We start from the raw sequence: 12,195 nt of genomic DNA on the forward strand, positions 1-12,195 counted from the left end.
AGCCAGCATGAGTGGAAGGAAAGCTGCCCACAGAATACAGGGAACTCGAGCTAACCCAACAGAGAAACTTACTCCTCGAAAGGCCTACCGCAACACAGCACAACCTGCGGTGTGTTGGGTTTTTGACAACTCAGCCCAGACAGGTTGTCAAAAAAAAAAAAAAAAAAACATACGAGGCCATGAGGATGGAACCCCAACCAAGTGAAGCACTGCAGGCACGAAGAGAGGAACTGCAGACCAACACTGCGGAAGAAAAAGAGGCAGCCAAGACACCCACTGACCCAAGAAAAGCCAAACCAGCCAACCAACCCAGAGGCAGATGGAAAGGAATGGCCACTGCCACCAGGAACATGGGAATGGACAGCAAGGACACAGCTGATGCAGCCAAGGTGTAGGCCAAGACCCCCACCAGAAGCTCCCTGCTGAGCATAGGGCCTCTGGTGGGGGTCTTGGCCCGTTCTCTGCATCTCTGTGAGGGGAGGGGAGCACTGGCTCTGGTCCCTGTTAGGCCAAACTCTGTGGCTGATGTGACCTAGTAGCTGGCAGCCATTTCCGCTTCAGGGAGCCACAAGGGGATCTGCCAGAAAAAATAGTTACTATTGGTTGATTTATTTCAGAGTTTAAAGCATTGCTAAAGAGCTCAATTTTCTTATGGTAATAAAAATATAGTGGAGCAAAAGCTACCAGTTTTTGAAGACTGCTCTTTATATCTAATAGTTTCTCAAATAAATACATAAATAAAGCATAAACTGTTTGAGAAAGGCAAAGAGAGTTGCAGCTTCAATGACAAGGATATATATTATTCATAATAAAGCCAAGAGTATTATATTGGAACTCTAGTATAACAAGGTTAGTGTTCAGGATATATCTTAGCATTATATTTTTCAGGTTGTGATGCGCTGACCGTCATTCTTCACCTCTAGACGCCTCCAGAAGGGCTCCACAAACACCAGCTGAAGATGCCAGACATCACTCTAGAGCATCCGGTGTATCTCTGCCTACCTCACTCTTCTCTTGTTCATTTGAAGTCACATGCTCACTCGGAGTCTGGTGTGAGAGCTTGAGAGTGTGGCAAACAGGTGGAGTGTAGGAAGCCTGGGGAGGCTAAAAGCTAGAGCGCCTCCAACGTCAGGAGGTTTATCAAGCTAGAGAGCAACAGGATATGAAGTCAGGGTACATGATTAGCCAGTGTGGCAAATCATGGTGCAGTAATCCGGAATGCATGAAGAGCCAGAAAGTTTGTAAGGAGTATGGGAAGTAGTTGAATTATCAAATAAAACAAGCAAGAGTGTGAGGGAATTCCGAGGAAGTTAGATTAGAGAGTAATGATCTAGCACATGACTTGGCAGAAGAAAGAGTTGTGCACCTCCATGAAATAAAAATCAGCATGCTAGACCAAAGTGCATAGTAAGCCAAGGAGTACAATAAGCCAGAAATTATGGGAACTTGGATGTATGCCGTACCAAGGAAGAGCAAGTCAGAGTAAGGAAGGCCATGATTTACATTAAATTAGGATACTAAAAAAAAGTGTAGGGTGTCCAGAATCTGGAAACAAAAGTATGGTATACTAGTGAGTGTGACAGTGAAAGTCTAGTGGTGGGAGCCAGCATGTATAAAAGGTTTAAGTAGAACATTACTGAGAATGCTTCTACTGGAAAGTGAGACAATCCACCATGAGTGCGGCTTAAGCCAGAGAGTAACACGCCTCCATGACCGTGGCCTAAGCTTAGGGACATGGGTCTCCTGGGTGTGCAAGGGATGCCACCAATGGGCCACACGCAGTTAGGGAAAGCGATGCAATTCAATACGTGTGGGATCACCTGTGTCTGTGGTGATGAACCTCTTTCTCTATTTGGCTCTACCTGAAAATTTAAATATAAAAAGAGGTTTTTAAATCATACTTATAAAAGCAAGGAGCAAAGCTGAGGTTGGGATCCCAAACAACTTATTATAAGGAAAATATCACCAAAATTTTCTTGGTTAGAGCTGTGTGATAAGACCCTTTTTATAATATATTTACAGTACAGTGGAGCCTTAGAAGCAGCAAAAATGGGCAGTTTTAAAGGTGGGTTTTCGGGAGTCTGCCCCCTTCCCAGCAGTATTGACGCAAGTACGTGCGTAGCTCTGGTCCTCGGGTTCGCTGGACAGTAGACTCTTGTCTCTTCATCTCAATGCACAGATTGAAAACTTCACTACACTAAATTACTGACAATTATAAATTTCAAGCATCTTGAAATATTTGAGAATACTATAGCAATTGATATTGGAGAATGTCAATACTGTAAATCAATTCTAACAAATGCTTTTATTGGAATGCAAAACTTTTGAATGTAAATTTATTTTTTCTCAGTTACTGCCTGCGAAACCGATGGTCACTGTAGCTTCTAGTGTAAAGTAATTACTGTAGTTCTGTAGAGGCGATGCCAACGTGATAAAACCTAGGATTTACCAGCTTTGTGCGCCTACAAGCCATTCTGCCAGACAGTCAGCCAAGCAGCCAGCCAGTGCCGCCTTCCGTGTCTGTAAAACTCCGCTGTTTGCACAATTACCAGCCAGTGTGTTCGTCGCATGGGACGCCAACCCCTGGCCTCAACAAGCTCAGTGTCACTTCATGTCACTCCATACAAAGAAACCACACAAGTATATCATACACAGACACATGCCTAAATAAATACAATAATCATATATATATATATATATATATATATATATATATATATATGTCGTACCTAGTAGCCAGAACGCACTTCTCGGCCTACTATGCAAGGCCCAATTTGCCTAATAAGCCAAGTTTTCCTGTATTAATATATTTTCTCTAATTTTTTCTTATGAAATGATAAAGCTACCCATTTCATTATGTATGAGATCAATATTTTTTTTATTGGAGTTAAAATTAACGTAGATATATGACCAAACCAAACCAACCCTACCTAACCTAACCTATCTTTATAGGTTAGGTTAGGTTAGGTAGCCGAAAAAACATTAATTCATTAAAACTTGGCTTATTAGGCAAATCAGGCCTTGCATAATAGGCTGAGAAGTGCGTTCTGGCTACTAGGTACGACATTATATATATATATATATATATATATATATATATATATATATATATATATATATATATATATATATATATATATATATATATATATATATATATATATATATACAAACATACACACGTGTGTGTGTGTAATTACCTAAGTGTAGTTACAGGATGAGAGCTACGCTCGTGGTGTCCCGTCTTCCCAGCACTCTTTGTCATATAATGCTTTGAAACTACTGACGGTCTTGGCCTCCACCACCATAAACACACCACCACACGTGTGTGTGCGTGTGTGTGTAATTACCTAAGTGTAATTAGGTAATTACACACACACGCACACACACACACACACACACGTGTGTATGTTTGTATAACGTGTGTGTGTGTGTGTGTGTGTGTGTGTGTGTGTGTGTGTGTGTGTGTGTGTGTGTGTGTGTGTGTGTTTATATATATATATATATATATATATATATATATATATATATATATATATATATATATATATATATATATATATGTATATTGCCCTCACACAAAATCTAAGAGAGATAACCACAATGAAAGAACACTGATTATAGAAGACTTTCCTCCTGAAGACAGGACTGTTTCCATCTCAAATAGATATTGGAGAGAAGAAGTTGATCCTTGGCCTATAGCACCACCTCACTAACAGTAACTTTACTTACAGTGTATACCAATATCAAAGTCTACCAATTCTGCTGAAAGATGAACTGTAAATCAAATTTTATTTCATCAGTTCCAAATTTCAACATGTCCAAGTATCACTTTAATCCCTGTACTGTGCACCTGTTACATGTGCACAGTACAGGCCTGTTACAGACCACCACAGGGTGGTCTGTGGTGGTCATAAACAACCACCACAGGGTTGTCTGTGGTAGTCATAAACAACCACCACAGGGTGGTCTGTGGTAGTCATAAACAACCACCACAGGGTGGTCTGTGGTGGTCATAAACAACCACCACAGGGTGGTCTGTGGTGGTCATAAACAACCACCACAGGGTAGTCTGTGGTGGTCATAAACAACCACCACAGGGTTGTCTGTGGTGGTCATAAACAACCACCACAGGGTCGTCTGTGGTGGTCATAAACAACCACCACAGGGTAGTCTGTGGTGGTCATAAACAACCACCACAGGGTTGTCTGTGGTGGTCATAAACAACCACCACAGGGTCGTCTGTGGTGGTCATAAACAACCACCACAGGGTAGTCTGTGGTGGTCATAAACAACCACCACAGGGTGGTCTGTGGTGGTCATAAACAACCACCACAGGGTAGTCTGTGGTGGTCATAAACAACCACCACAGGGTGGTCTGTGGTGGTCATAAACAACCACCACAGGGTAGTCTGTGGTGGTCATAAACAACCACCACAGGGTGGTCTGTGGTGGTCATAAACAACCACCACAGGGTAGTCTGTGGTGGTCATAAACAACCACCACAGGGTGGTCTGTGGTGGTCATAAACAACCACCACAGGGTAGTCTGTGGTGGTCATAAACAACCACCACAGGGTAGTCTGTGGTGGTCATAAACAACCACCACAGGGTGGTCTGTGGTGGTCATAAACAACCACCACAGGGTGGTCTGTGGTGGTCAGGTATTCACCCAACTTAATAATAGTCTAGGACAGACCGAAACGTCGTCGTTTCTTCATCTTCTGTTTTTACTGTCTTGTTTTGCATTGATATGGTGCATTAAGTTGCCATAATCAGATGGTATTCAGTAAAGTGTGCAGAACATCGATATTCACACAAATACAGTACAAAATATATATACATGCCCATTATATGGGCACCAAAATGATTATTTACAGTAAATTACATTATTTTTCAACTTTATATATATAATATATATATATATATATATATATATATATATATATATATATATATATATATATATATATATATATATATATATCACAGTATATAAATAAACTTTCAAACACACTATGTGCATGTTTATGCTCTATACTACACACACTCAGAAGTTCTGGATGGTGAGATAATTCCAAAAGCAATTTACAGCCCACAAGGCACTGCAGCATTCTTTGCACAAAATAGTAACTATCTTCCGTATCTTCTCTCTTCTCTGTGTGTGCTTACAGACATCGCACTTGTGCGCCTTTTACCTTTTTTCCTATAGAAATTAGATAATAAACCTGGTGTGTCATAAAGCCATCTTTGACAGTCAGGCTGTTCAGAGCAGTGCAAGCTTTTGTTGGGCTTGCAACTCCTTGTGTTGCTACATGTCCTTCTTCACCAACTTTACAAACAGTTTTGATACAACAGTAAGGCTAAACACACACTATGTTGGTTCTCTGCCTGATTTCACTTTATGCTGTAACAGTTCAGCGTGGTTACATCCACAAGGTAAAAAACATTTTCCTTGTCCACTTGACACATTCAGGACACTGAACATGTGCCTCTTTTTCCAAAGTCTATTGTTTACAATCTTGTCACTATTCTCAAAATGAAGACACCTAAGAATTAGATGGTACCTGTTGTGAGACATGTATCTCCCGAAAATTGGGATCGGAACAAGGCTGTCTTTGCTCCAATAATCCTGGATGATGTGTTTCACCGAATGTTTCCTTGTACAAAGCCAAGAAATATATACATTTCAGCTACGGTGGTGTCTTTCCACTGCTGCAAACATGAATAAGATGCTATGCCCTCGTTATCAATAAGTTTTGCTGCATGTATTTTTGTTTCCTGAGCAGCCCATCAAAATAAGCAGCAAAATAGACACATTAACACACATCTTCACCAGTATATGGGAAAATGTCTGTAATGCCTACACCTATATCATCAAATATAGGTATTTGTGGAAAAAAAAAGTTGGCACCATCAGCCCATAGGAGTACAACCCTGTTGCTTGCAGCACCATTTTCACCATTGCCAATACCACCACAGCTATGAATCTCACCTCCAATAAAACTATGTTGGCTGAGAGATGAAGTTTTTCTTATATGCAGAGGGCAGGCACAAACAGTTGAACTTGAGAACATGCTTCCCTCAAGTTCCAAGTACAACATTACACTGCATTGTCTTGCAGGTGAGTTGTTGACACAGCAGACTCTGCCTAGTAACACCATCATATCTGCTAACACTAACAACAGCAATGCTACTAGTATCAGAATCATAATCAATAAATCCATAAAATGAGTCATCTTCACCATGTCCATGGAGTACAAGAGGTGGCACAGCTACTGTAATGGAATGCAGCAGCACTGGTGGATGGTGGTGGTGTAAGCCTCATCTTATAAATGCTCACATGTCTATCAATTTTACTGTCAGTATCACTTATATCTGATCTTTGTGTATAGTCTGTCACCAACAGGATCATCTACATCACTATCAACTTCCAATTCAAGCAATTTCATGCAAATTTGCTCATCTGTGAGTGATTGTCACTTCCACTGTGAGCTGCAGGTGTACGAGTCACTTATGATTGCTGTATACAAACCGAGGCCTACCCCCAAACATGTAGATAGACCTCGGTTTATATAGGCTATTACACTAGACCATAAAACTATCTTGGTTCATATGAGCAAATTAAAGTTAGCACAGTAATTTGCTTAAGAGGTCAAAGGATACAAACTGATGATGTGAAGTGACATCACTATGTTTGAGGTGACTTTAGCCTGAGGTCAAGTCCTCTTCTCTCCACTGTCTAGTCAAGACATAATAGGTCCTGTCATCAGCACAAAATTGTTCCTCTGTCAGTGTTTTATCATTGCATCTTTTCCATTATATCTATATCTATATATATACAGTAGAACCTCGAGTGACGATCACCTCAAATAGCGCGAGCATTTTGGGTAACGATCGCCCAGATCGCCGACAATTCGTCTCGTATGGCGACCGCTCGTTTGAATGACGATAAGACCACTTGGTGGGGTCGCGCTGCTTCTCGCTCATTCTCAGACGCTTTCGACGATGCAAATAAATTGCAAGCACCCTGTATGTTGTTTTTGTTTAAAGATGCTAATGATGTTGGGATATAAAGGGATGACTGCTGAGGTGTTGCAAAGCAATGACTTTTTTTGTAGGAAAAAAGAAATGAAATTTTTGGAAATACAACAAATGTCAAAAAGGTTTGTTCGGTGTTCGGCAGGTAGGTTGCTCCATGTTTCTCAAATAAAAATAAAATAAATAAAAAAATAAAAAACAGTTGAAATAATTTGAAAAACGGACAAATGCCATAAAGGTTCGTTCAGTGTTTGTCGGGTAGGCTGCTCCATAAGAAACATGGAGCAGCCTACCTGCCGAACACCCAACAAACCTTTTTGACATTTGTTCTGTTTTCCAATTTTTTTTATTTTTTTTTTATTTAAGAAACATGAAGCAGCCTACCTGCCGAACACCGAACGAACCTTTTTGACATTTGTTCTGTTTTTCAAAATTTTTAATTTCTATTTGTTATTTTTGCTTTCTTTTATTTAAGAAACATGAAGCAGCCTACCTGCTGAACACCAAACGAACCTTTTGCTATAAGACAAATGAAAAAAAATATTGAACAAATTTGAAGAAAAATGTCATAAGGGTTTGTTCAGTGTATGTAAGGTAGGCTGCTCCATTATTTAAAACATCGAATATCATATTGATTTTTTTGGTGGAAGAACGGATTAATTTGATTTCCATTATTGTCAATGGGAACATTAATTTTGTATGACGTTCGTTTCACATAACGATTACGGTGCTGGAACGGATTAAAATCATTATTTGAGGTTCCACTGAATAAATAAATAAATACATAAATTATATATATATATATATATATATATATATATATATATATATATATATATATATATATATATATATATATATATATATATATATATATATATATATATATATATATATATATATATGTCGTACCTAGTAGCCAGAACGCACTTCTCGGCCTACTATGCAAGGCCCGATTTGCCTAATAGGCCGAGTGATTTTCTTTATTTTCCATAAATTGTTTCCCATTGGTAAAATTGAATTATTATTATTATATTATATTAGGAACATAAATTATTGACTTATATTAATTTAGGTTAGGTTAGGTTCGGTCATATATCTAAGTTAGTTTTAACTCAAATTAAATAAAATGAACTCATACATAATGAAATAGATTGATCTATCATTTCATAACAAAAAGATTTAAAAAATATATAAATTCAGGAAAACTTGGCTTATTAGGCAAATTGATCCTTGCACAGTAGGCCGAAGGAAAGGAAAGGAATTATCAGGGTGGAAAGTGCCAAGCCATTACGACTATATAGCACTGGGAAGGGGTCAGGATAAGGATTTGGGATGGGACGAGGGGGGAAGGAATGGTGCCCAACCACTTGTCGGGGTCGGGGGATTGAACGCCGACCTGCATGAAGCGAGACCATCGCTCTACCGTCCAGCCCAAAGCCAAGTACTTTGGGCTGGACAATAAACTACAAGTTTATTGCACAGTAGGCCAAGTACGACGTTCTGGCTACTAGGTACAACATACATATATATGCAACAATGATCACAAAAACACTGATCCAAGTATGCAGAATAACCACATGTGAAAAATAGAGAATGCTTAACGGGTTTTCGGCTAATTCGCCTACATCAGAGCAAAGTAGAATGAAGATGAAGATCTTCATTCTACTTTGCTCTGATGAAGGCGAATTAGCCGAAAATGCGTTAAGCATTCTCTATTTTTCACATGTGGTTATTCTGCATATATATATATATATATATATATATATATATATATATATATATATAAATATATATATATATATATATATATATATATATATATATATATATATATATATATATATATATATACATACATACATACATACATATATATATATATATATATATATATATATATATATATATATATATATATATATATATATATAATGACATTGTCAAACCATAAAGAACTGAAACAGGAATTTCTGTAAGTACTTTCATATTTAATAATACATCTTCAGAAGGATGGATTTACAAGTCAGTAGATTGCTTATAGGCAGGAGAGAGGTGAAGTGAGGTAAAATGACATATACCGTATATATTATATATATATATAGTGGTACCTCGCATAACGAATTTAATCCATTCCATGTTCGTCATGTGAAACGGATGTCATACAAAACGAGTGTCCCCCCATGTAACCAGTGTGATGCACTGTGTTTATTGTGAAATTTCCCTAGTGTGCATGACATCAAATGTTCCCCAAAATATAATTTTTCTTTGTAAAATGATAAATTACCGTCCCTGAACATGTCTATGTAAAAATAATTACCAAATTCCACTTACTTTGGCTGTGAGGGCGTGGACAAGGTGCGCTGTGACGTCATCAGGGCCTGGTCGCTCGTGTGTGAAGCTCCGAGACACGGTCGCGCAGGCCATTCAAGCACCGCGTGTTGCCACAAATATATTTTCAAATATTTTTTTTATGCATTTCCAATGCGGTTTTATTTGTTTCTTTTATCGTATATGATGCATATTTGTGACCTTTACAATATGTATACAGTAGAATGTTCATAATTTTCCATGAAACTGTGATACATGTGTCAGTAATGTGTCCACAATAAATGTTTATTGTCACAATATTACGTGGTAAAAATTCACTAATATTACAATATGTACAGTTTCACATACTATTTACACAGTAACACACTGTATTACACACTCAACAAAACCTGGACAAAATAAGTATATGGAGCACCACTTGGCAAATGGAATTTAATGTTAATAAATGTCATGTTATGGAATGTGGAATAGGAGAACATAGACCCCACACAACCTATATATTATGTGAGAAATCTTTAAAGAATTCTGATAAAGAAAGAGATCTAGGAGTGGTTCTAGATAGAAAACTATCACCTGAGGACCACATAAAGAATATTGTGCAAGGAGCCTATGCTATGCTTTCTAACTTCAGAATTGCATTTAAATACATGGATGGCGATATACTAAAGAAATTGTTCATGACTTTTGTTAGGCCAAAGCTAGAATATGCAGCTGTTGTGTGGTGCCCATATCTTAAGAAGCACATCAAAAAACTGGAAAAGGTGCAAAGACATGCTACTAAGTGGCTCCCAGAACTGAAGGGCAAGAGCTACGAGGAGAGGTTAGAAGCATTAAATATGCCAAAACTAGAAGACAGAAGAAAAAGAGGTGATATGATCACTACATACAAAATAGTAACAGGAATTGATAAAATCGACAGGGAAGACTTCCTGAGACCTGGAATTTCAAGAACAAGAGGTCATAGATTTAAACTAGCTAAACACAGATGCCGAAGAAATATAAGAAAATTCACCTTCGCAAATAGAGTGGTAGATGGTTGGAACAAGTTAAGTGAGAAGGTGGTGGAGGCCAAGACCGTCAGTAGTTTCAAAGCGTTATATGACAAAGAGTGCTGGGAAGACGGGACACCACGAGCGTAGCTCTCATCCTGTAACTACACTTAGGTAATTACACTTAGGTAATTACTCAGTACTTTGGAGGTGCATAATAGTCAACGAAGTAGTCCATGGTACACAGCGCGACTTTGCTCTCCTTGCACCAGCTACAGATAGATTTTTGTTTCCTGTTTCATTGTTCTGTGTGCTTGCAAATAACGCACTCGCGTGCACCCTTGGCTTTAGTACTTGTAGGTGGTATGTAGCCAAGCTTGTAAAGCATAAAGTAGTATTGAAACGATTATAGGAAAAGCTCAATTTGTAAGGTAGTCTTGAAAAGATCGCTTTGTAAGGTCCCACACAGGAAGAGATTCAGCTAGCCTCAAAGAGTGTCCATCAGTCAGGAAGAGATTCAGCTAGCCTCAAAGAGTGTCCATCAGTCAGGAAAAGATTCAGGTATTCTTGAAAATATCAATGAACACCACCACCATGGAAGCCGCTAACACTGTTCATCTATGCTACTTGTATCAGATGCATCATCACTGAACGCAGAAAACGATTCATCTATGTATCATCTATATACATTAGAGATGGCAAGGGTGGGGGCTCAGAGCTACACCTGGATACGCTCGCTGTATCATCCTCATAGGTGCTGTATCACTGGCATCCGACCGTTGTGTTAAGCCCTAATTGCGCCTAGCTTCACCAATGTTATGACCCTTATGTTCTTCAAACAATAGGGTCTGAATTGCACCGACTGAGCACAGTCTTTCAACACCGTGTGGGACAGGTGTTTGAGAGCCAGAGGCACGTGTGCCACAAATGGTTGCTCACGCACTACTAACCCAGCCAGCAGCCCTTGTCTTTCATATTCGTTATAGCAAAAGGTTCCTTCAGTGTTTGTTGGGTAGGCTGCTCCATTATGACAATCTTTCTTTGTTTCAAATGTGTTCCATTTGTTTTGTATTTGTCACTTACGTCTCAATAATGGAGCAGCCTACCCGACAAACACTGAACGAACCTTTATGACATTTGTCCATTTTTCAAATTGTTTCAACAGTTCTTTTATTTTTTTTTTTTTTTTTTTTTAAGAAACATGGAGCAGCCGACCTGTAGACCACCGAACGAACCTTTTTGACATTTGTACTGGTTTTCAAAATTCTTCATTTTTTTTATTATTTACGTTTTTTGTATGTAAGAAACATGGAGCAGCCTACCTGCCGACCACCGAACAAACCTTTTGCTATGAGACAAATGAAAAATAAATATTGAACACATTTGAAGAAAGGAAAATGTCATAATGGTTTATTCAGTGTATGTAAGGTAGGCTTCTCCATTATTGAGACGTAAATGACAAATAAAAAACAAATGGAACACATTTGAAACAAAGAAAGATTGTTATAATGGAGCAGCCTACCTGCCGAACACCGAACAAACTTTTTTGACATTTGTTGTATATCAGACATTTCATTTCTTTTTTCCTACAAAAACGTCAATGCATTGCAAAATCTCAGCAGTCACCCTTTTATATCCCAGCATCATTAGCATCTTTAAACAAGAACAACATAATTTATGTGCATCGTCGGAGGCGTCTAAGAATGTGCAAGAAGCAGCGCGACCCCACCATGTGGTGTTGACGTCACTCAAACCAGCGTTCGTCATACGGGACGATTTGACGCCGATCAGGCCGTTCGTTACCCAAAATATTCGTCTTTTGGGCAATCGTTATG

General features: G+C 38.6%; 2 protein-coding genes across 2 annotated transcripts in view; one reads left to right on the top strand and one right to left on the bottom strand.

Moving 5' to 3' along the window:
• Positions 1-1,346, top strand: part of LOC123755946 (potassium voltage-gated channel protein Shab) — a 173,377-nt gene extending 172,031 nt beyond the window's left edge. The window contains exon 9 of the mRNA XM_069300223.1: positions 889-1,346. The gene's annotated coding sequence lies outside the window, so the exon portion shown is untranslated. The remainder of the gene's footprint in view (positions 1-888) is intronic.
• The window catches only part of LOC138349978 (potassium voltage-gated channel protein Shab-like), a 588,390-nt gene that overhangs the window by 477,072 nt on the left and 99,123 nt on the right, over positions 1-12,195 (bottom strand). The window lies entirely within an intron of this gene.

This window comes from Procambarus clarkii, chromosome 43 (genome assembly GCF_040958095.1).
Source record: "Procambarus clarkii isolate CNS0578487 chromosome 43, FALCON_Pclarkii_2.0, whole genome shotgun sequence".
NCBI classification, from domain to species: Eukaryota; Metazoa; Arthropoda; class Malacostraca; order Decapoda; family Cambaridae; genus Procambarus; species Procambarus clarkii.